This window comes from Panthera uncia (genome assembly GCF_023721935.1).
Source record: "Panthera uncia isolate 11264 chromosome A1 unlocalized genomic scaffold, Puncia_PCG_1.0 HiC_scaffold_17, whole genome shotgun sequence".
Taxonomy (NCBI): domain Eukaryota; kingdom Metazoa; phylum Chordata; class Mammalia; order Carnivora; family Felidae; genus Panthera; species Panthera uncia.
The window spans coordinates 81,976,327-82,001,425 of record NW_026057577.1 but is presented as its reverse complement, the minus strand read 5'-3'; positions in this window follow the sequence as shown (position 1 = coordinate 82,001,425).

Genomic DNA, 25,099 nt, shown 5'->3' with positions numbered 1-25,099 from the left:
AGCTTTTGCTAATTGATTTCTATTTAAAACCTCTATGAAATTTAAAATCACTTTTCTAAATAACTCTTGGATCAAAGAGAAGATCAAAACTGTGTTTGAGGAGTATTAAGGAAATATTATCCATATCAAAAGACAGAAAAAAGGTGGATAGTTAGCCAATTAATATTATGAATCTACCATAACCTTGTTACCAAAACCAAAAAAAGGAAGACAGTACAAGAAAAAAAATTAAAGAATAATTTTGCATATTAATGTAGACACAAAAATTCCAAATGGAATATGAGGAAACGTTGGCAGAATTATTTATTCAGAACAAATAGGCTTTATTCCAAAAATGCAATTAATTTTTAGCTTTCTTAGGTGTGATAATTTTATCAACAGTACAAGCAAAACAAACCATACAAGAATTTTAATAGATTTCTCTTTAATAGAGTTTAAATAGATTAATAGAATTTTAATAGACACATAACCTCTGTATACTTAGTTTGTTCATATGTAAAATGTGCATAATAATAATATGTACCTTAGAGCTTTGTTGTGGGGATTAAAAAGGTAATTTAGGTAATATGTTAACAGTGCCAGAAAGTGTCATATAAATATTAGCTACTATTTTTAAGACCTATTTCCCCTAAAATTTAGGAAACTAGGGCTATATTCATCAATATAATAAAGACTACCTCTTCTGTGCCCAGAGCCAGCACAATGAGTAACTGCAAAATGGAGTAGGAATTGCCATTGAAATGAACAAAAGTGTGGCATGCATATAATTATTCCTTTTTGATAGTTTTTCATAATGTGGACCAATTTTATTTAAAACATAAATAAAAGGTATAATGATTGGCTGAAGAAGACAAAATTATTATTATGTAATTTTTATATAATTTGATTATATTTGCTGAAAACTTTATAACTATAACTCATAGAATTCTGTAAAATTGCAAGATGCTAAAAGAAGTTTTTCTAAACCAAAAATAGATGATAATATTTCATATAAGATTCCTTTCTCATTAATCTAAGTGTCATTAAAAAATTAGAAGTGAATTTTATGCTTAGTAAGAGGGAGATTTATAAAATTTGTGGTGTAATCATACAATAGAATATTCTATATATATATTAAGACTGAGGTTTGGCAGAATTTTTAATTAGTTGGAAATGCTTCTGTAATGGTTGTATGATACAAGCAGTAATATGCTGCAAATTTGTGGTCTCCATCTCGTAGTATAGAGATGTACAATGAGGAATTATAAAATATTGTTAAAGAATGTTCATCCACATTTGCTGACATTCACTTTGCTTCTTGTTTTCTTACTTCTTTCTTACTTTCTTGTGTATTTGTTTACTTTCTTACTTACTTGTTTCTTACTTTCCTACTTTGTATTTTCTAAATTTTCTGCATGATTATTATATGTCTTTTGTAATTTGACAAAACATTTAAATATTATAATAACTAACATCTAGGTATAATTTAAAAAGCTTCGTTGACTCTACCATAAACCTCCAACCTTTTATATTTAAGGAACAATTTATATATAATCTATACTTGTGTGTTCTGAGACTTTGGGACTATGTATTGAAATAAATTTTCATGATGGATTTGAATAATATTTGAGATGTCATTCAAAGCTGTGCTAGAAATTTCTGATTTGAGTAATGTTTAGGAACTATAGTAAACATATCTAAGAAATGGCACTCTCACTGTTGGTCCGCTGCCAAGAAGGAACAAATAGAGGACATTGGCATACTCTTAGAGTAGAGGGAGGATACTTGCCTATCCTATGTCCATGGTAGCATATGAGAAGTTGACAGTACTCAGAAGGGTTCACTTTGCATAAGGGCCTTCCTATTTGCTATCCCTCATGCATTAAATGCTTCAGCAAAATATTTACATAAGTCTACCTTCTCATCATCCAGCTTTTAGCTCAGATATAACCTTTCCACATTCATCTTTCCTGTTCACGTTGCATAAGGGCCTTCATATTTGCTATCCCTGATGCATAGAAGTATATGGTGAATGAAAGAATGAATGAAGGAATACATGAATGAAGGAATGAAGGAATGAAGGAATACAGGTTGTAGTAAACTTGAAACTTGAGATTATGCCAGAGGTTTTAAATACTGTGTAAGGAATCTTCCTCCTCTTGCAACAATCTATAGCCACTTTCTTTTAATATATAAACATTATACAAAATGTTTTTATTTTATATTTTGGTTACTTGATCTATAGGATGTTTTCAGGGAAGATATTATCTGGAGACCTGGCTGGGTGTCAGAGTACTAACAGCTTCTACCACCAGCATGCTGTTCAAGACGCCAACATAGGCAAGAGGAATGAAACATTTTGTTGTTGAAATTCTTTAAAAAGAAATTAACGTTTATTTATTTTTGGGAGACAAAGAGAGACAGACTGTGAGCAGGGGAGGGAGAGAGACAGAGGGAGACACAGAATCCGAGGCAGGCTTAGAGCTGACAGCTCTGTGCTGACAGCTCAGAGCCTGATGCGGGGCTCAAACCCACAAACCGCAAGGTTATGACGTGAGCTGAAGTTGGACACTTAACCAACTGAGCCACCCAGACGCCCCTATTGTTGAAATTCTTTTAGGTTTGACATATTATCCGTGTATATATGAGTCGTTGTTCTTTACATTTTGATTTTCCTTTTAACGTGTGCAAACTCCATGATAAAAATCATAAATTGGGGTGTTTGAATATGTGATTGTTATTCTTTTATCCATTTTCTTGTATTACAGCTCAGTAATTAATTTTGAAAGAAGTTGAAGTTGGCATAGTAAGTGTTCTCAGATCAAGTTAGCCATATATCTACTATTTATAAAAACACATAGTTTGAGGTATCTTCTTTGGCTGTATTATTTTATATATATATATATATATATATATATATATATATATATGTATATATGGAATATATATATATATATATATATATGCTGTTGAATCTTTTCTTTTTTTTTTTTAATTTTTTTTTCAACGTTTTGTATTTATTTTTGGGACAGAGAGAGACAGAGCATGAACGGGGGAGGGGCAGAGAGAGAGGGAGACACAGAATCGGAAACAGGCTCCAGGCTCCGAGCCATCAGCCCAGAGCCTGACGGGGGCTCGAACCCACGGACCGCGAGATCGTGACCTGGCTGAAGTCGGACGCTTAACCGACTGCGCCACCCAGGCGCCCTATGCTGTTGAATCTTTAAAGGAATGTAGATAAATTAAAAAAAAATCTGGATGAGTTATTTATGTCACATATTCAATTATTTCTAACATATGATCCATAAAATATTTGGATTTCTTGTCTTATAGTTCATGATACAAATGATTAAACATGATTAAAGCAAGTAATTAAACTTGAATATTAATACTAATATTTTTTTGATCTTTTGGGGTTTTTAGATCCAAGAGAAGAAAGTAGTTTAATTTTTAATTTTTCATTTGCATAATATATCCTGTACACAATTTTACTACTAAGAAAATTACTTATACAAGACTAAGATTTTTTTTCTACTTGGAATTCCAGAATTTACTTCTTTTAGTTGTTATGTAACAATTAAAGACAAGAGATTATTTATGCTTTAGTGTTAATTAAAATATTTATTATAATCAATCATTTTTATTTAGTAGTTTATAGTATGTGATATATTAAACTCCTGTTCAAAAAGATAAAAGGATTATACTTGTGATCAAAATATACTTTTGCCCAGCACCTGGGTGTCTCCGTTGGGACTTCAGCTCAGGTCATGATCTCCCTTCACGAGTTTGAGCCCCACCTCAGGTTCCCCACTGACAGCACAGAGTCTGCTTTGGATCCTCTTTCTCCCTCTATCTCCGCCCCTCCCCTGCATTTGTATTAACCTTTTCAATATATATTACAATCTTTGTGTATGTGTATATTACAAAAATAGATAAATATAAGTAAATTAGATTTTATATTGGTGAGCGCACGTGCTATTCTAAAATATAAGCATCCTTTTTGAAAGAAAGTAAGAGATTTGTTGCAAAAGAGGAAGGCTGCTTAACTACATTGCTGATGCTTAAAACCTGTTGGAAAATGAGGCAAAACCAAGGGAAAAGGCCCTGCAGGGGTTATGAAGCCAGTTAAGCTTCATACATATGTTTGCTGACAGTTGGAAGAATGAACATTTCTCATCCCCCTTTGACTGCATTAAAAAGCGTTGGAAAAGCTTGTGGATTCAGGTTTCATGCTCTTTGCAACTGAATTCCTTTCCTTTTCATATTTTAAATTTGTAACATGTTCTATATAGTCCTTAAGTGAACATCCTGTTGTCAGGACTTCTAAAACTCCGTTGCTTTGAACAGTGTGCCACATGGCAATACTACAAACATAAAGAGTCCAGCTGTTAAGATGGAAAATACCATATAAATCACTGTAAAAGCATCTTGTCTTACTACTTTGGAGAGCTCACTGAAGTATTTTAAAGGAAAGGGATACCAACTTTAAAAGCCTCCAAAAAGCACTGTCATGATTCTTTGGATTTTCGATTATAATCTCAGGCTGTTTTGTGAAGGGAAGGTTTACATAGCTGTTCCCTGAGTAAAGAAATGTATTTCTTCCACTAAATTTCTCAAGTGAGCTCTTGTCCCTGACCTTCTCAATGTGGTTTGTGAGATTTGAAACTGTATCATAATTAATTCTATTTAAATGACAATCTTTTAAATAGAAAGTTCTTTGAAATAAACTTCTGGCTATTTCCACCTCATCCTTACAAATAAAAATAAACTCCTGGGCAAGACTTCCAAACTGAAAATGGTTCCGGGGAATGGAGCACCCTCAACTAGGACAGTCCTAGAATTTGGAGCATCTTGGAAAAATACTGAGGCAGTATTTTTATTCCAAGGGTACTTTATGTTCTGAATGTTATACATTTTTAAGTTGAACAGATGTTTGACACACTGACAGAGGGAATTATGGTGAGAAAAGCAGAAAATGTCTAAATGCTATATGAGCAAGGGCTTGGAATTAGCTTGTTGAATCATATTAAATGTTGAAGAAATATTACTTCCCTCTCCTGTTTCTGTCCAAAATTCTAATGTGTCATGCCCATTAAGATGCCCCTATTCTCTCACTTCAGTTGACTCTTCACTTTTAAAAAAATGCTTATGTATTTATTTTGAGAGACAGAGCAGGGGAGGGGCAGAGTGAGAGGGAGAGAGAGAATCCCAAGCAGGTTCTACACTGTCAGCACAGAGCCTGACACTGGATTTGATCCCACAAACCCTGAGATCAGAACCTGATGAAACCAAGAGCCCCATGCTCGACTGACTGAGCCACCCAGGCGCCCCACCCCCTCACTTTTCATGTGACCATGGCGTCACCAATCTAGGAAATCTCCAGGTAGTAAAAAACAAAAACAAAAACAAAAACAAAACTCTGTTACTATGGGAAACAATTCAAAGTAAAAGTCTTAATCCAAATCAGTGTGCCCTGATTTTTGTGGAATCAGTTTTGCTTTCTTGACTTCCAAATAAGATTATTAATCACTTTGTTTCCTAATTGGACTATTTCAAAGATTTTGGGTGAGCTTTCTCTTCCTTGGAAGAATTGTTTTTGTTTTGTTTTCTATCTGATTAGGAGGCAGCACAGAATGGAGTTATTATGTATTCAATGGTTTGTGCCAAACTATTTAACTTTTCTAACTTTCCTCATCTGTAAAATGGTAGGGAGAATGATAATAGCTTTCTCATGAAGTGGTTATAATAAATAAATAAATAAATAAATAAATAAATAAATAAATAGTTAAGAATTTGTCACAGTGCCTGGCACACAATAAATGTTTGGTCAGGGATGGATAATATATAGACCCTAACCATACTGGAATTTATAATCTGTTGATTACCTTTGTGGTTAATAGCAGCTTAGAATAATTTAGAAATATAGAGTGGTAGAGATGGGAGGGCTGTAGAGATTAATCAGTCAATTTCATTTTACAAATGAAGAGTTGAAATCTAACTTTTAAATATGACTTGTCCAAGGCCACTGAAAGAAGAATCTGAAACAAGGTCTTCTACCTCCATTTTCTAAGCTCTATATCTCCTTGTCACATCACATTCCTATTACACATCTCTCTATTTTTATTTTTGGCAGTTTCTCAGTGGGTTGAAACATATGCTTGACAACTTAGCTGCCGTTAAGATACTTGAGAGTTTGTTTTCTCATTGAACCTTTTAGGATATGCCATGTTGATTGAATAAAATGGGGTGTATGGGGCAAAGTATGGAGGAGATTGTTTCTGATGTTTCCATTATGTAGACATGACCATGATATATTTCAGTAACCATCTTTTAATAGAATGGATTCATTGAACTTAATATTCAAACAAGAAGGTCATCTATTTAACTCATAAGAATGAAACATAGAAGCAGGATCTGGATGCACATTTGTAACGTCATTTTGCAATGAAATATAAAGACAGACTATATAATGCCTTTTATGGGATCAGGTTAATGCTTACTATGCCTGGAGCTTCCCCGTTTGACAAAAAAGAATTTAGATTTATCAAATGTTAAACACATGGCTTTAACGGTTCATATTAGGAACATTCCTGAGGGATTTGCACTAGTTGTGAGGTTGTATTCACTTCACTTTATTTCTTTCCTGTGGCTCTCCCATTTCCCTTTGGGATGTGTTTCATGTGTCTGTTATTGCTTTGAAGATTTTTCATTTCTATCTCATGCTTAACACTTGCCATTGACTCCTTGTATAACTTATGAGAAATGAATGGCATTCTTCCCCCTGGGTACCAGTCTCTATAAGGTAAAGACATCGTGCTGATTTAGAAAAAAATATAAATTTTACCCCTTTTGTACTAAATTGATATTTTATTTTTTGGTGTTGATAAATTTTTTGAAACTTCATATTTTATTTTTTATCTCTGTATTACTAGTTACATTGTGGAATAAAGAAAAATAACAGATATTTTGTGATTTGTTTTCAGCCAATATCTGCATGAGAATACCCCAGAAAATTCTTTCTCTTAGAGGATCATTTTATTCCCAGTTACCTTTAGATTTTTGATCTTAGTTTTATGGTGATAAATACCTTGTAGCAATTTGAACCTGAAAACATAGCAATGTTATAGAAAGTTTTATCCAGGGCAATGTTCAGGACACATTCATGAATGTTTGACTGTTAATCATACAGAGAGATCATCTATACTTTAAGTGTATGTCTGTCGATGTGTAGGTGTAGGTGGTCAGAACAGTACATTTCGAGTATAAATTGATCATCATTGAAATGAATAACAGAAAGGGATGCCTGGGTGGCTCAGTTGGTTAAGCATCTGACTACAGCTCAGGTCAGGATATCGTGGTATGTGGGTTCAAGCCCCACATTGAGCTCTATGCTGACAGCTCAGACCCTGGAACCTGCTTTCGATTCTGTGTCTTCCTTTCTACCCCTCCCCTGCTCACGCTCTGTCTCTCTCAAAAATAAATAAACATTAAAAAAATTTTAAAAAAGAAATGAATATCAGAAAAATATATTTGTGAATGTGCTTACAGAATGAATCACTGGAAAACATTCAGTCTGTATTTATGTGGTTGTATCTGTTATTTTTCTGTTTTTATTAGATTTGAACGATTAAATAGAAATCAGCTTTGAAGAAAAAAAAACCTATTGTGGTTTGAGCATAACTTACATTTAAAGGAATACTTCTTATTTTTTTAAATGAAATCTTTGGATTTGCCCTTCTGGCAGAGTTATTCATTGTCATAATTCTCTAAGCTTTTCTCAGCTGGGACCAGTACCATATAACCAGTACCATATAATCATGGGAATTACAGTTTCCCTTATATTTAAGCCTTCATAATTTAAGCCTTTTTAGTTTAGAAAGAAGGAAGAACACACATCTCTTAATCTAATCAGAACTATGTTTTAATTATAAACAGATCATTTAATAAGTAAATATAATGTTCTTCAGAGACTTGAGTAGAAATTATGTCAAGTGGCAAGCATATGGGTTTCAGCAGTGATGACTATTTTCAAAAAGTAATCTGAGGCCAGTTTCTAGAAGTCCTATTCTTGATTCTCCTTCAAAATGAATTTATAGTTTTGTACAATCATATTAAGAGCAAATTTAGGTTGCATTCTTTGGATAAAGAAAATTTATAAAACTCATTCTTTCCAAGATAGGATGCCCATGATTAGATGTGTTAAGATGAGGAAGAAGTCTTGTATTTTAACAATTTTCATGTACCTTAAGTATTATTTCCTGTCCACAAAATAGACTAAAATCAGCCATAGCTCCCACTTACTTACATTCGCTAAGACATGAAGGAAAATTTTAAGTTATTTAATCGTGAGCTTAATATCATTATAATCACATTTTCATCTTCTCTATAACTTTTTGCCTATTATGAAATGGATTCTTTCACCATTTTGCCTGCGAATTCTAGATAAATGGTTGAGAGTATAGGAATTATAATTGACCAAAATTTCTCTAGTTTGATTTGACAAATATCTCTTGCTATAATATCTCTTTGTATCAGATTGACTTAATGATTTCCCACTGTTCTCTAAATTTTGCTTACATCAGTGGAAATGTAAACCAATTTATTGATTCTTTCCCTCTCTTTGGCCTTGGTCTTCTTTCTTTTTTCTCATTTCTTTGCTTATGGTGTATAGTATATATATAGTATATAAAGTATATATTTAGAGTATATATCTCTGAAGCTTACAACTTTAGCCTGAGTTTATTTCCTGAATTGTAGATTCATACATCTAACTGCCTACTCAACACCTTCCCTTGGCTATCAAATATGAATTTCAAAGACTATACATCTAAAATTAAACACTTTATCTCCCCCCAACCCCACCCACACCCACCTCCACAAGCAGACTGACACATCCTAGTTACTAGCAACTCCATTCTTCTAGGGTATCAGACCTAAGGCCTTCAGATCATCCCTGACTCCCTTCTTTCTCTTGCACTTCATATTCCATTTATCATCAAATTCTATTGACTCCACCTTTTAAATATATTCAGAATCGAACTATTCTCACTACCTTCTCTGCTAATCTCTTGACCCAAGCCACTGTCATCTTTGCCCTGGTTATTGCAGGAGCTTTCTAACATTAATTTCTCTGCTCTTGCCCTTTTCCCCTCTCCACTTCCTTCCACCTGAATCAGTTCATCAATAGTCATCATATTGTCATCCTTTTGAAACATTGTCATTTCATGTCCCTCTTCTGCATAGAATTCTTTGTTTGGTTCCCAGCTCACTTGGGAAAATAACCAAGTTTTACAATGACCTACAAGACCATAAATGATCTGGCTTCCCATTATCTTTGTGATTAATCTCTTACTTCACTCCTTACTCCTTTGGCTTTAGTTCATTGGTGTCCTTAAAAATGCCAGACCCTCTCCTATGTGGGTTCACTCTTAACCTGGAATGAACTTCCTCAAGGTATCTACCTATCTTACAAGCCTATTTTTAAGTATATAGCCCTTTTATTGACCCCCTCTATTGAGCATTTTCAAGTTGTGACATTCTCACCTCCCTGGAACACCTCAGCTCCATCTTCTACTTTACTTGAATCTGCATAGCATTTACCACCATCTAAAGCCTCCATATTTGACTTATCTTTAGCGTCTGTCTCCTGCACTAGGTTGTATAGTTGCAAGTTCTACTAGGACAAGGAACTTTGACTTAAAACAAAACAAAACAAAACAAAACAAAACAAAACAAAACAAAACAAAACTATTGTATCTCCTGTGCATAGTATAATGCCCAGTACATCTGTAGGTGTTCAATACATATTTATTGAAAGAATAAAATAATATGAAACTAAAATATAATTCTTATTCATTTTCCTCAGTGAATCAGAAGGAGATATAAAGTGTTAAGAAATAATACCTGACTACAAATTGAATGGCATCAGGATTTATTAAAAATGGGGTCATTAGAAAATCCCATAAACATTTTAAATTTCAGTCATCGTAAGTGTATTTATGAAGTTTAAATGTGATAATGTATGTGAGAGTGCTTGTCAACTATTAAGCATTTTACTAATGCTATCAGTATTCTTTTCCCTTAAGGATCAATTAACTTAATCTTATAAGTGGGTTAATTTTATCAGTAATAGATTAACTCTATAGTTGTTTAAGTCATTTTTTCTTAAGTTTTCACCATCCCTTTTCCTTATTACTATAAACACTTATGATTTGTTAGGCATTAAGCTTTTACCAAATGTTTACATTGGTGTGTGTGATAAAAAAGTTATAGTCTAATGGTAATAGACACATTTAATGCAATTTAAAAAATAGGTTTATATATAGTTACTTAATTTCTATTGCTTACTATATACAATAGTCTCTTTTATGTGCTCTAATAGTTTGAACTTATTTAATACTTGTAACAGCCTTTTTCCCCCATCCATCCCTCCCCCCACCTCCCCTCTGGTAACCACCAGTTTGTTCTCTATATTTAAGAGTCTGTTTTTTGGTCTCTTTTTTTCTTTGTTTGATCATTTGTTTTACTTCTTAAATTCTACATATGAGTGAAATCATGTGGTATTTGTCTTTTTGTGTTTAGCTTTTTTCACTTAGCATTATACCCTCTAGGTCCATCCATGTTTTTGCAAATGGCAGAATCTCATAATTCCACTGTGTATATATGTATATACACCACATCTTCATCCATTCATCTATTGATAGATACTTAGGTTGGTTTCATACCTTGGTTATTATAAATAATGCTGCAATAAGCACAGGTGTCTTTTCAAATTAGTGTTTTTTGTTTTCTTTGGGTAAATACCCAGGAGTGGAATTGCTGGATCATATGGTAATTCTATTTTTTAAAAATTTTTTGAGGAACCTCCATACTATTTTCAACATTGGCTGCACCAGTTTGCACCCCCACAGTGCACAAGAGTTCCTTTTTCTCCACATCCTCACCAACACTTGTTATTTCTTGTCCTTTTAATTTTAGTCATTCTGACAGGGGTAAGGTGATATCTCACTGTGGTTTTGATTTGCATTTCCTGATGATTAGTGATGTTAAGCATCTTTTCATGTGTCTGATGACCATCTGTATGTCTTCTTTGGAAAAATGTCTATTCAGGCCCTCTGCCTAATTTTAAATCAGATTGTTTTTCTGGTATTGAATTCTATAAGTTCTTTATATATTTTGGATATTAACCCCTCATTGAAAATATCATTTGCAAATATCTTCCCTCATTCAGTAGGTTGCCTTATTATTTTGTTGATAGTTTCCTTTGCTGTGTAAAACCTTTTTATTTTAGTGTACTTCCACTAGTTTAATTTTGCTTTTATTTACCTTGTTTGAAGAGACATTTCTAGAAAAATGTTACTATGGACACTGTCATGTCAAAGAAATAACTGCCTATGTTTTCTTCTATGAGTTTTATGATTTTAGGTTTCTCACTTCAGTCTTTAATCCTTTTTATTTTTGTGTATGGTATAAGAAAATGGCCCAATTCCATTCTTTTCCATGTAGTTGTTCAGTTTTCCCAGCACCATTTATTAAAAAGATTATCCTTTCTCCATTGTATATTCTTGCCTCCTTTGTCATAGATTAAGTGACCTTATCTTCCCCCTTCCCCCCGGGCTCTTTATTCTATTCTATTGATTTATGTGTCTATTTTTGTGCCTGTATCATATTGTTTTGATTACTATACCTTTGTAGTATATCTTGAAACCTGGGATTGTGATACCTCCAGCTTTGTTCTTTCTCAAGATTGTTTGGCCATCTGAAGTTTTTTGTGGTTCCATACAAATTTTGGTATTATTTATTCTACTTTTCATGAAAAATGTTGGTGTTTTGATAAGGATTGCATTAAATCTCTAGATTGCTTTGGGTAGTATGGACATTTTAACAATATTTGTTCTTCCAATCCATGAACATGGAATATCATTCCATTTTGCATCACCTTCAATTTCTTTTATCATGTTTGATAGTTTTAGTTTATAGTTTATATAATGTTTTATAGTTTTAGGAGTACAGGTGTTTCACCTCCTTGGTTGCAACAACTTTTTGAAGTCAGTATCATTGTCTCCATTTTCCTGAGAAGATACAGACAGGTTAACTTGCTTGAGGTCATAATTTATATTACATGTGTATGTGCATGCATTTATATGTTTAAAAATAAGCTAATTTTAAGGCTAATAATACTATTTAAAAATATAAATGTGATACTTGCACACTAAAATAGGAGCATGACTAAACTAGATTTTGAGAACTCAAGTGTTGGCTGACCTTTACTCTTTCAAATAATATGGCCTATGTATGCATCAAGCCACTAAGATCTTAGGATTCTTTCTGCAGTATCATTGTATTAGTCCTTAGTACTATTTTTTAAGACTAGAATATTGTATAATTTCCATATCTAAGAAGATATTGGTTTATGTAAATGTTTCCACTTCTCATCTATACGTCCATTGGATCCTAAAATATGATTAGCCATAGAGGGCTTTTTGTTTTCTAGTCATGTTCCTACCATGGTCTTGGCCTTGTTTCTTCTAGGCTTCATTCCCAAATATTTTTTTCATAGTTAGGAATTTTGTCTTGCACTTACAATATGAGACTATTTCTTAAAATTAATCAGAAGAGTTTCTTATTCAGATCTCTTCTTTTTACCAAGGTTTTTCAATTATATACTTGGGTAAGTCTTTATTAAAAGCATTTTTGGATTTCTATGTTGGACCCAATCTGAGGCTGACATGATCTGATTTTTAAGTCCAAGCTGGTGGACTCTGGCCGATTTCAGAGACAGTGGGGCAAAAAAGAGATGCTGGAAGTGTGGACTCTCCTGACTGAGAGGCTGAGGAGCCAGGATCCCTGAGAGGCTTCCCAGTGCCTCCAGGGGCAGTGGGAGAGCAGTGAGCTCAGGGGCTCAGTGGGGCTACTTCAAAGAACAAATCAAAGCACACCTGGTGGAGGGTCCAAAACATCACTATGAGTAGGAAGATTAAGCAACTAGAGTCACAACAACAGAGAGCAAGTAACACACTCTAAAAAAACACCTTCTGAAGGGCCAGGCCCTGGACAGTGTATGAACCCTCTTTACTATAGCAGTGCTCACAGGTACAGGACACATAACAAGCTTTTAAAACACATAAGGGACAGAAAACTAGTCAAAATGATGAACCAGAAGAATTCTCCTCAAAAGAAATTCCAGGAAGAAAAGACAGCTAAAGAATTGATCTAAACAGATATAAACAATATAACTGAACAAGAATTTAGAATAATAGTCATAAGGTTAATCACTGGGCTTGAGAAAAGCATAGAAGACAGCAGAGAATCTATAGCTGCAGAGATCAAGGAACTAAAAATAGTCATGATGAATTTAAAAATTCTGTAAATGAGGTGCAAAATAAACTAGAGGTAGTGACAGCAAGGATTGAAGAGGCAGAGGGGAGAATAAGTAACATAGAAGACAAAATTTTGGAAAAAGATGAAGCTGAGAAAAAGAAATAAAAAAATTCTGCACCATGAGGGGAAAATTAGAGAACTAAGTGATTCAATGAAACGTAGTAATATCCATGTAATAGGAGTTCTGAAAGCATTTTCTGAGAAATTTGATGAATATTAATTGGTCATTATATATGACAGGACAAATATGATCTGAGAACTTACTATGTGCCAAGAGTTAGCTAAGACAGGCAAAATCCTCATTCTCAAAATCTTGCTCTGGTGGGAGATACTGGACATCAGATAATGAATTTTCAGTTGGTGTTAAGTCTAGGAAGAAAATCAGAGAAGATTATAGGACAGTGACTGGGTGGCTTATGGGATTGGCCCTTAGCTGTGCAAGATCTAATCATATTTCAGATCAGAAAACCTAATGTGGCCATTACACAGTGATTGAAGAGGAAGGTAGTACAAAATAAACTGAGAATCAGAGGCAAGAGTCAGATATATTGGTCCTCTCCACACTAAAATATAAAGAAGTTGCATTTGCTTTTAATTTGAGTATATTAAGCCAGGAAATAACATGACTTAAATCATCTTTTGAAAATCTATTCTGGCCTCAGTGGGGAGAATGGTAAGCAGGTCCAGTGGAAAGAATGTGTGTGCTCCATGGGTTCACTGAGTTGACCTGTAGTGCGTACACACTAGTGAATACCTTTACCTGAATCCATCCCTTCCTGTGAAAGAATAGAACATTTTTCAGAAATCTTTGACGCATATATCATGTTAATTACATTTTACAAATATATAGATAAAATTAAAACTTATTTTTGCCCACTTAGAGTTAGAAATATTTGGATTTTGGGGTGTCTGGGTGGCCTAGTCAGTTGAGCATTCAACTCTTGATTTCAGCTCAGGTCATGATCCCAGAGGCATGAGATCGAGCCCCACTTCAGGCTCTGTGCTGAGTGTGAAGCCTGCTTAAGATTCTCTCTTCCTCGTTCTCCCTCTCCCTCTGCCCCTCTCTCCCACTCACATGCTCTCTCTTTCTCTAAAAGAAAAAGAAAAAGAAGTAGTTGGGTTTGACAAATATTTGTTAGATTCATACTGAAATGACATTTTTTTCAATACATCTACTGTTATATGACATAATAGCAAACTATTTTTCAGGGGGCATTTTGATATGGGAAAGTGGTTGAACCTCTTCAACGTAACACGTGTTTGAATTGTTACATTGTTCCTAATAATAGTATACAGTGGTACCATGGGACAGGGCAATTTCCTGCCATCTTATGCGGCATTGTACTGGTGGAATATGAGGTCATGTCATGAAATTCAGGAATGTGATTTACAAGACCTTCTGGTCAATTTTGCCTGATGTCATATAGTAGACTTGCCTAAAGAACTGTGTAGTGAATGAGGTATGATTTCTCTAACCTCAATTTGTTTCTATTTATTTTAATTAAAATAGAGTAAGAAAATATTTTTGTCTAATCTGAAAGTGGCCTTCCACTTTACTTGATCTTGTTTTCTTTTAAGAAATCTGTTTTCCTTTAGGGATATTATTACTGACATAACTCTTTAGTTTCATGAAAATGTTTTAGTAACGTTGTGTTTTTTTCCATACCCTTTATTCATAGTAGTCATAGTAAGGAATAAAACAGGCATAGTTTTTAAGGTCCAGTAGGAACATATTTATTGATAGGAAAAAAATTGAAAAGGACAGCATATAGAAATTTTTAAAAAGTAGTCCCAAGTAATATTGCTAGAAATTATTTTTGATATCTTATGTTTCAAAATATGCTGTAGAAAAACAGAAAAAAATGATGCAATGGAACTATTTTTACATGCATCACAGAATATCACTTTGGCCTGTTCTGTTCATTACAATGGAAAATAGAGTATTTGCACCACAGAAACACAGGTTTCATAATTAAGTGACATCTATTTATTTTCTACACCCATGTTTAAGGGGTAGGAAATTTTTTCTGTAAACTTTATTTTTAAAAATGGGTTATGAAAAGGTATCATATTTTTTCCTCAACTTATACATCTGAGCTCAGTCAGAAAATGGAAAAGAAGTATATCTGTTATCTAAGTTTCATTCCAAAGAAGACTAAGATTTGGTGCAATGACTAGGTTATTGTCTAAAGAAGACACCAGACTTTTTGCATTTGATGTCTGTACCTAGAACTTAGTACAAGGATGCCTCATGCTGTCATGGGTCACACATATATAGGCAAGGCCAGGACAACTGCTGATCTCCTTTCTCACTCTTGCAGTTTCAACATGAGCAGAAATGATGCCAGTGCAAGTCTGTTTAGAGTCCATGTATTGGTCCCTTTTGGAAAAATGGCTCATGACTGCCACTGCAGTGTGACTCTGTGATGGCAGTTTTCACTTACTGATTGGATCTACAGAGCACCACTAGTATTCCCCCAATATTCCTCTGTGTGTTACAAACAAGACAGAGGAAATCAGGGGGCCTGAGCCTAGACAACAGGGCTCCCAAGTCATAAGCTTGACAATGGTAATAACACACAGGAATGGAGAGACTACAGGGAATATCTAGAGCAAATCTTACACATGACAGATGCCATTTGATAAATGTGGTTTAAAAAGAACATACTAAAACCGTGTGCATGTACAGCTGTTAAACTATTTCTTTGCATTAGACAAATTCTAAAAGGGATAAATTTATATAGGTTCTGAAAAAACATAAGACTTCAGAAAAAATAAAAACCATCCACAATATCAACATTTAGGAAAATAACTATTAATTACTTGGTGCATTTATGACCAGCAGATTCCATAAATGTATGAATATGAAGAACATATGTACAGTTACAAATATAGAATTATATTTATTTATGTAATTAAGAAATAACAAAGTGGGCAATATTCTAAATGCTGTGCAAATATTAATCCTCATAAAACCCCTGAAAGATGAGGAATACTACAATGTCCATTAAACAAATCAACCTTAATGTTCACCAACAGATAAATGGATAAATAAATTTTAATATAACCATACCATGGAATTTGATGCAGCCATAAAAAGGAATGAAGTACTGATGTATGTTACAACATGGATGGATGGACGGACCTTTTTTTTTTTTTTAAGTTTACTTATTTTGAGAGAGATTCAGAGAGTGGGGTAAAGGCAGAGAGAGAGAAGGAGAGAGAGAATACCAAGTAGGCTCCACACTGTCAGCACAAGAGCCCAGTGTGGAGCTTGATCTCACAAACTGTGAGATCATGACCTGAGCTGAAATATAGAGTCAGGAGCTTAACCGGCTGAACCACCCAGGTGCCCCAACATGGATGAACTTTAAAATACAATGCTAAGTAAAACAATCCAGGCAAAAAAGGGCACATATTATAAGACTCTTTTTATATAAAGTGCCCAGAATAAGCAAAACGAGAAAGAAAGCAGGTACATGATTGTTACGAGTTGAGGGTAGGGGTGGATGGGGAATGATGACTTGATGGATATGCAGTGTTTCTCTAGGGTAATGAAAATGTTTTCAAACTAGAAAGAAGTGATGGTTGCAGAACATTGTGAAAGCACTAAATACCACTGAATTGTACACTTTAAAATAGCTAATTTTATGTTACATGAATTTCACCTCAAGAAAGCAAGAAAGAAAAGAAAAGAAGAAAAGGAAAGGAAAGAAAAGAAAAGAAAAAAGAAAAGAAAAGAAAAGAAAAGAAAAGAAAAGAAAAGAAAACTGAAGCCCAGAGAGGTTAAGTAATTTGCCTAAAGTCACAAGGCTAGTAAGTTGTAGATTCAGGATTGAAACTCAGGCAAGCTATGTCCATATACTATGTGTTAAATCAGCTACTGAAAATAGAATTGTTATTTCTTGCTTTTAACTTGATATTATTATAAGCAGTTTTCCTTAACATTGAGCAAATATTCCTAAAATTTTCATTTTTTAAAATATAAAATAAATGTAACTAGCAAGATTCTGCACTTAAAATCTGAGTCTTAATATGTAACTACTTTTTATTCAGTATGTCTCTCTCCCTAAAGATCTGGCATGATGAGGCCTGGGCAGAGGCAGCCTTTCCTGGAATTGTAACTTCTTGTTTTGAGGGAGGAAGATAGAGACAGAGGGAAGAACACCCGGCTTCCCTTACTGTTCCTTTTTCTGGCAGAAGAGCTCTTCTTGTTAAGAGAATGCAATTAGGCCAGGATCTCTTACATACCAGGTAGAAGAGTTTGGGGCATATTGTAGAGATCTGGTTGATTGTACAAGAGTGGGGTGTTCAAATCAACCATGGCTTTTCCTAACAGAAGAATGGGTGTATCAAGAAATTAGGCAATTGCCTTTCCATCCTCCATTGTTGGACACCATGGTCTTGGCAGTGGGGGTGGGTCTGGGTGAGGAGAAAGTATAGGAGGCATTAGGATGAAGGATTATTTCTTTAAATTCCAAATTTCTCCAAGTTATTTGCAGTTAAATTAATGATTTGGAAATATCATTAGTTAATGAAAATGATTTTTTGTTTTTTATAAACATTTACCATATTGAAAAAAAATTATTACACTGTTAGAAGAAATGGGAAGAATGCATAATTGCATATAATGTGATTTTTAAAAATAGGGGGGGAAAGGCAGAAAAATTTAAATATTACAGTTTCCCAAGAGTATGTAATAAATGTTAGTCACAATTATTCTTTGCGAGGTAACATTGGATTGTTTTTCACCACTTTATGCCCCTGCTTTTGTACCTTTTAAGATTTCTATAAATGATGTCATATTGCTTGTTCAATAGATGGTAGGACTGAAGATTAATTACAAAAGAATAAGACAGAGTCTCCATTTCGCAAGGTTTTCAAAATTTGGAAAAAATTCATTGGTTCATTTATGAATACATATTCAGGGTGTGTCAGGCATTGTTCTAGGCTGTAAGTGTTCAATGATGGGAAAAATGGATAAGGCCCGGTACTATGCAAACTACTACTTGGGAAACAAACAGGACACAGATATTCCCTATTTCTCCCTCATACCTTCTCTTACTTAGTGACTCCTTTCATCTTTTCATTCTCCTTGTCCTCCTCACCTCCTTCATTTTTTTCTCTTTGAGGAACCACCCCTGTCCTCTGCCCCCTGCAAAAAAGAGGAACACAGAGACACAGGGAGGGATGGGATATAAGGAAGTTGAAAGAGAGGCAGGGGCCAACCTATATATATATATTATATCCTTCCTATGATCAAATAAAGGATATAAGGACAATGGGGAAGTACTAAAGGTTTTAAGTAGATAAAATTTATATTTTGCGCAGGTAATTGTAATTCCAGGGGAATAATGAATTAGAAGGGAGATAGTTTGGAGGCAGGGAGACAGAGAAGAGACAATTGCTGTGGTCCAGGAAGTGGATGGGAGGACACAAGGGTGACAACAGAGAAGAAGAGAATAGGACAGTTCTCTAGAAGTTTTCATGATTTAGGGTAAGATGGGTTAAGTTTTCTATGACTCATTCTCTGACCTTAGAAACAGCACCCTCATGACAGAAATTCATCCTGGGAAGAAAGAACTGGGACAAAGATTTGGGCTTTCTTGGATCTCCATTTTTTTCTGACTAGAGGTTAAGTTTGTTTCTTATGACATTTTATTGATAGAATAACAATAATGTTATTGCTGTTGTATTTTTGTCCAAATATATTATTTCCCCTTGCTTTTTCTAATACTGCTAAGTCTAGCAATCAATAGCTAAGATGCTCATAGACACATGCTATCCTTTTTCCTGTAGTAATATTCCTAAAATTTAAATTACTGCAAATTTTTCTCTTCTGTTATTAAACTGCAGATATATTAAACATTTCCTATTCTTTCTTATGGCCAGTGAGAATTCTAGCACCTAAATTAAAAAAAAAATGAGATATTTAAATAATTTCCACCTATGTATAAATATATTTGAGATTATCGATGCTTATAATGGTCTTGAATTGGTGGATTTCTCACTGGAAATAGTGAGAACAAAACACTACTTTAGACCAGTTAATGCTATGTGTATCCAGCCATTTTATTTAATTAGAAATCTTTTGACAAAGCCATGTAATTAACAAGAAATTCTTTTCACATGGATTTCACCCAAGGCTTGATTTTATTTTCTGCCTTGATTACATCGGTCCTGCAGCACACACCACATCAAAGGTCAAAGGTCAGTAATCTATTTTTGTTGAATTCCATAAATTTATTATAAAAGTTTTAAAGTAATGAATAAGTAAAAGAATATATTTAGTTTTTCATATTATTAATGATGAATATAATGAAATATATACCTGTGTCTGGAGAGCTCTCACTTTTTTTCTTCTTAGTTTCCTTTTTAGCTCTTTGACTGTTTTTCCCCCCCATGAACCCTGGACTGTTTAACACTTGACACCAAACATTTCCCCGTTCCCGCCAGCAGAGGCAGACTTTGGAGATATTTGATTTTCTACTTGAAATGAGCTGAGCTTTGGAAAAGCTAAAAGGAATCATGCCTTTTGTTCACTGTATCTCAGAATGCTGAAAGAATGAAATAGGCACATGTCAGCCCAAAGACAGAAAGCAGATGGGAAGCCACTTCATGTGCAGGAGCATGTTTAGAAGACAGCTGCTAATGACAAGTGGAAATTAAAAACAACAACAACAAAAAGTTGGCGGGGGGGACTTCAAAGCAAATGAAAACAAAGCAAAACAAACAAACAAAAAAAAAACAGAACACCAACCAGACAGTTCTTCAAAACAAGAGAAGAAACTGGAAAAAGAATATTTGGGAAGGAAAAAGCATGTGAATGTTTTCTGAAAAGAAGCTACAAACCCAACATCTAGACGTAAGAATATAAAGGAGGAGATGGCATGAGATGAAAATTATTACAGGCATAAGGAACAGCAAGTGCAAAGAGCTAAAGAGAGAAAGTATCCTGTGATACAGAAAATGAGAAGGCACGTGGACCAAGAAAGGGTAGAGAGGAGGCTGGTGCCAGATCATGTACAGTAGAATTTCTCTAACTATTCATTAAAAAATATATTTTTGGGGCACCTGGCTGGCAGTTAAGTGTCAGTCTTCAACTCAGGTCGTGATCTCACAATTAGTGAGTTGGAGCCCTGTGTCAGGCTCTGTGCTGACAGCTCAGAGCCTGGAGCCTACTTCACATTCTGAGTCTCCCTCTCTCTTTTCCCCTCCCCCACCCATGCTCTGTCTCTCTCTCTCTCTCTCAAAAATAAATAAACATAAAAAAAAATATTTCTAATTCATAATGGACCAACATAGGGTCCTACTGTCTAAAACTCATATGTGCATTGAGCCACACACAACTCACCATTTCTGGCAACATGAACTGGTTTGTACCTTTGCGACAAAACAAGTTCACTGATCATGTATATAGAGGTCACTGCACTGTCAAAAGAGTATAAACGTTTCTAAATACTTACTCTTACTTTTTGCACTTATGTCACAAACTGGCACGACATTTTAAGTCACACCGATGTAAGGAGTTTTGATTTGATTATAGGCCCAATGGGAAGTGACAGAAGAGTTCTCAAAAGCTGAATAAGATGAGAAGGTTTGCATTTTGAATCAGAAACAACAGCCTGTAAAGAAAACATTGGTCAGGGCAGGGTCAGAAACAGGGAGTGTCTCAGCAATCAAAAAAGAAGGAAATCTTGCCATTTGCAACTACATGGATGGAACTAGAGGGTATTATGCTAAGTTAAATGAGTCGGTCAGAGAAAGACAAATATCATAGGACTTTACTCATATGAGGACCTTAAGAGACAAAACAGATGAACATAAGGGAAGGGAAAAAATAATATAAAAACAGGAAAAAATATAATATAATATAATATAATATAATATAATATAATATAATAATTTAAAATAATTTATATAATAATATAATATAATATTATAATATAAAATAATTTATAATATTTATTGAAATATAATAAAAAACAGGAAAAAAATAATATACAAAACAGAAGAGACTCATAAATATGGAGAACAAACAGAGGGTTACTGGAGGGGGTGTGGGAAGGGGGATGGGCTAAATGGGTAAGGGGCACTAAGGAATCTACTCCTGAAATCATTGTCGCATTATATGCTAACTAACTTGGATATAAATTTAAAAAAATAAATTAAATTAAAAATTAAAAAAAAAAGAAATAGGGAGTGTGAGAGACTATTGGAATAATGAGGTATAAATGTTAGGTAGTGACCATGAAGATGGATAGACAGATTCAAGACACATTTTGGTGTTGGTACCAATACCATGAAGAGGTTAGTTGTGAAAATTGAGGTTGAAGGAAGAGTTAAGAATGACCTAGGGATTCTATCGGGTGCAACTGGGTGGATACCACACATGGGAATGGAGAAGACAGGAGGAATGGTTTGGTAGGACATGGAGATGGTAGAATCAAGTTTTGCTAAAGATAAACTTGTTGCAAGAAGAGTCATATGGTTGGAGTGTCATTTGTGTAAAAACTGATGTCTCTCCAGTTAGAGTAAAACAAGATGTTTACATTCCTGATCCTAGGACTCTTGGCAATCATCAACAGCAGTGCTTTTGACGAATTAATGAAATGGTCTGGTAGTAATACTGCTAAACAATAACTAGGCCTCTGTGCAGTCAACTGTTACCTGTGGGAAGATAATACTGGCTTATAAGCAGAGAGTGTTCCTCATATTTATATACCATCTCAAAAACATCCTGTTAATTCTTTTATGAATCAGTTTCATTTAGGTTTTAGGTTAGAAAAAAATGAATTTGTATTTGGAGTTGTGTTAGAAATGTAGATTTACACTTGAATTTAAATGGTAGAAATGAAAAAAAAAAAAAAAAAGTCTTGTGAAATAATGTACCTTATAGGAAAAAGTGCCAAAAGGGAGAAAGAGAGACAAGTCAGCAACTGCCTTAGATTTCCAGAGAATAACCTTTGAATTCATACTAATTAGCTTCAAAGGTCCTGGAAAATTTGACCCCAGCCACTGCCCTATTGAACTTTGCCAAGCACGAATAGCAGTTTAAATCTCTGGTTGGCTGGTGAGGACATGACAAGCCATCTGAAGAATTTCTCATTTCCTAAGAAATTTCCGTACGGTACACATGACAGCATTAACTCAATACCTTCAACAAACTCCCTGTTGTATTTTTACCGATCTTTTAAAATATTATCTTTGATGTTACCAAAATAAGAGCCACGGTGCCATGTCATTTGGTGTATTTTAGGGTGAATTCTTGCTTCTGTTAGGGCTTTACTTTATGAGTTTGTTTGCGTTCTGGTAACATGCAAAGTTCATCTTATAAATCTGTCTCTAGCATTATCTTTTCACTCAGACCAGAGGTATAAGCACATTTCTCCAACCTTAAGCTTCAGTGGAAATGAGAACGTAGTACAAATGGTATATCTAATGCCAAAGACAGTAGAAATAATGTCAAGCTATGGTCATCGATTCTTTTATTTTTTAGTTCGTATTACTGCAAGAAAATAAATTTACCTCATTCCTGCTAGTTTCTATTTCCTGCAGAGGTTCTTAGTGCATAAAACAAAGATTAGTTGTTTTATTACGAAAAGACCATTGAAATATATCATTTCTGCTGGCCCATGGATTTTTTCAGAATGTTCAGTAGCAGAAACACATATCCTTGAGGATTGCATTTTGTCATAGTTGAAGAGCTGAAATATGACAAATTCTTAATTTTGAAGACTAAGGGTTGACGAAAGGCCAACTACTACTTTAACTTCAAAGATGATGACAACAGCCAGTATTAATTGCTGCTAAATACATTAGACATATCCTTTATCCCAAGTGAGTCATATCTACCTGGTGGGAGCTTTCCCAGGGATATTGCCATGAACAATGTATTGGATTCTTTATTCTGATTTATCCCAGGGAACACAGTTATAATGATGAGATTTTGATCAGGATTTGAGCTAGCCTCACTAGCTACTAAGTTCTAATGCCCATGGGTAATCCACTTAACAATTGAGATAGTATTTTTTACTCTTATCCAGTGGAACAAATTCCCTCCAAATGTATATTGTGGATTCTTTATGCCTTTGAAAAACCTTATATACTAAATATAAATATTTCTCTCTGGGCAAGATTAGATTTGGCTGAACTGGTATCTATAACTATCCAGGGTCTGTACAGCTATTATCCCTAATGCACCAAGTGGTAATAACTCAGTCAGCTCTGTGCTTTCTAAACCAATCCTCAAACCCACTCCATCAATTTGTGTGTGTGACTCATGTGAGTTCCTATCGCTTGCTAAAATCCCATGCTTTTCACTGCATATAGGTCCCAAAGCAGTAGGTACTGTTTGTTAAATCTGCAGAAAGATTTAAAGTATTGGTTATCAATACTCCACAGTTGTTATTGCTAAGGAATGAGATTTTTTTATTGTCAGGCTAGTTCTCCTACAGATCTCAACTGGCAAATTTTGAAGGCGTTACTATAGATTTCAGTGCTCTGGGGATTTTTTTTCTCTCTCTCTCTCTAATCAACATAACACTGTATAACCCATCACACCTTCAGAACTCCACCTAATATTTACAATGTGAAAGCGGGCTTTTTATTTTAAAATAGCCCCAGTGGGTTTTTTGATTCTATGATTAACCTAGTGAGGAAACCTCACAGAAATTAAGATAAGATCTTACCCCTGAAACTTTAGTCCTCCTTCTTTATCTTCTCAATAGTAGTAGTTAAGCACATGCAATGAGCTAGGCAGGTAAATTATTGAATCTTCACTGTGTTGTAGGAATTAAAAAGATAAAAAAGATGTCGGGACTTTACAAAATGGAATAATCCATTTTACCCGGGGAGAGTGAAAGGAGGTGTTTGACTTGGACCTCGAAGAGTTATGCCAGATGCAGAAGATGGAGAAAGATTCAAGCCAGAGGTGTAGAGGCTGCTTTTTGGCCAACAAGTTAAACGATAGAATGTAGAAAGGGGCACACAGTGACCCCCTGGCTAAGTACAGACATGCCCATCAGGCAGCCCACCTCAAAATATCCATAGGCCCTACCTAACCAATAGGCTACTTACAACTAGGCACCATTACCAAAAAAGGGAAAATTCCATTCTTCACCATACCTCCTTACCTTCCCCTTTTATAAACAGTCCTCACCCACTGCCTCCTTGCAGACAGTCTCTGCTCCGCTGTCCTGTCTGCTGGCCCCTTGTGCTGTATTCAGTAAACTTCTATCTCCTTTGTCCTGCCTCAGGTGAATTCTTTCACCTCCAGTGCCACTGGCTTCTACCAGATCATGGCCCCACATTCGGGGGCGGGGGGCCATCAGATCAGGAGAGACACCACATTTAGACATGACAAAAGGGAAATTAATTTGAAAAGACACAGAGTCAGGAGAAAGTGTGACCTTTTACCTTCATGTCATCAAAAATTCTCTATCAGTGTGATTTTAATCTTAAGGCAACAAATATCATTCGGAACTCCCTATTAGGTACATGGGTTGGGTGATAAATCCGAAGGACACCATTTTTGTGCTAAAAAAAATAAAGAGGCATGATGAGATCGGATTTTATGCCTGAATCATAACTTACTCTGAAGAGTGTTTGTATGCCAAGAAAAATATAGAGCCAATATTTCTGAAGTAAGGGTAGATTTTTGGGGAGGATGAGAGGTCACAACTTCTATTAATGCATACACTAAAAAAAATCAGAATAGTCCTGTTAGTCCAGAAGAAAC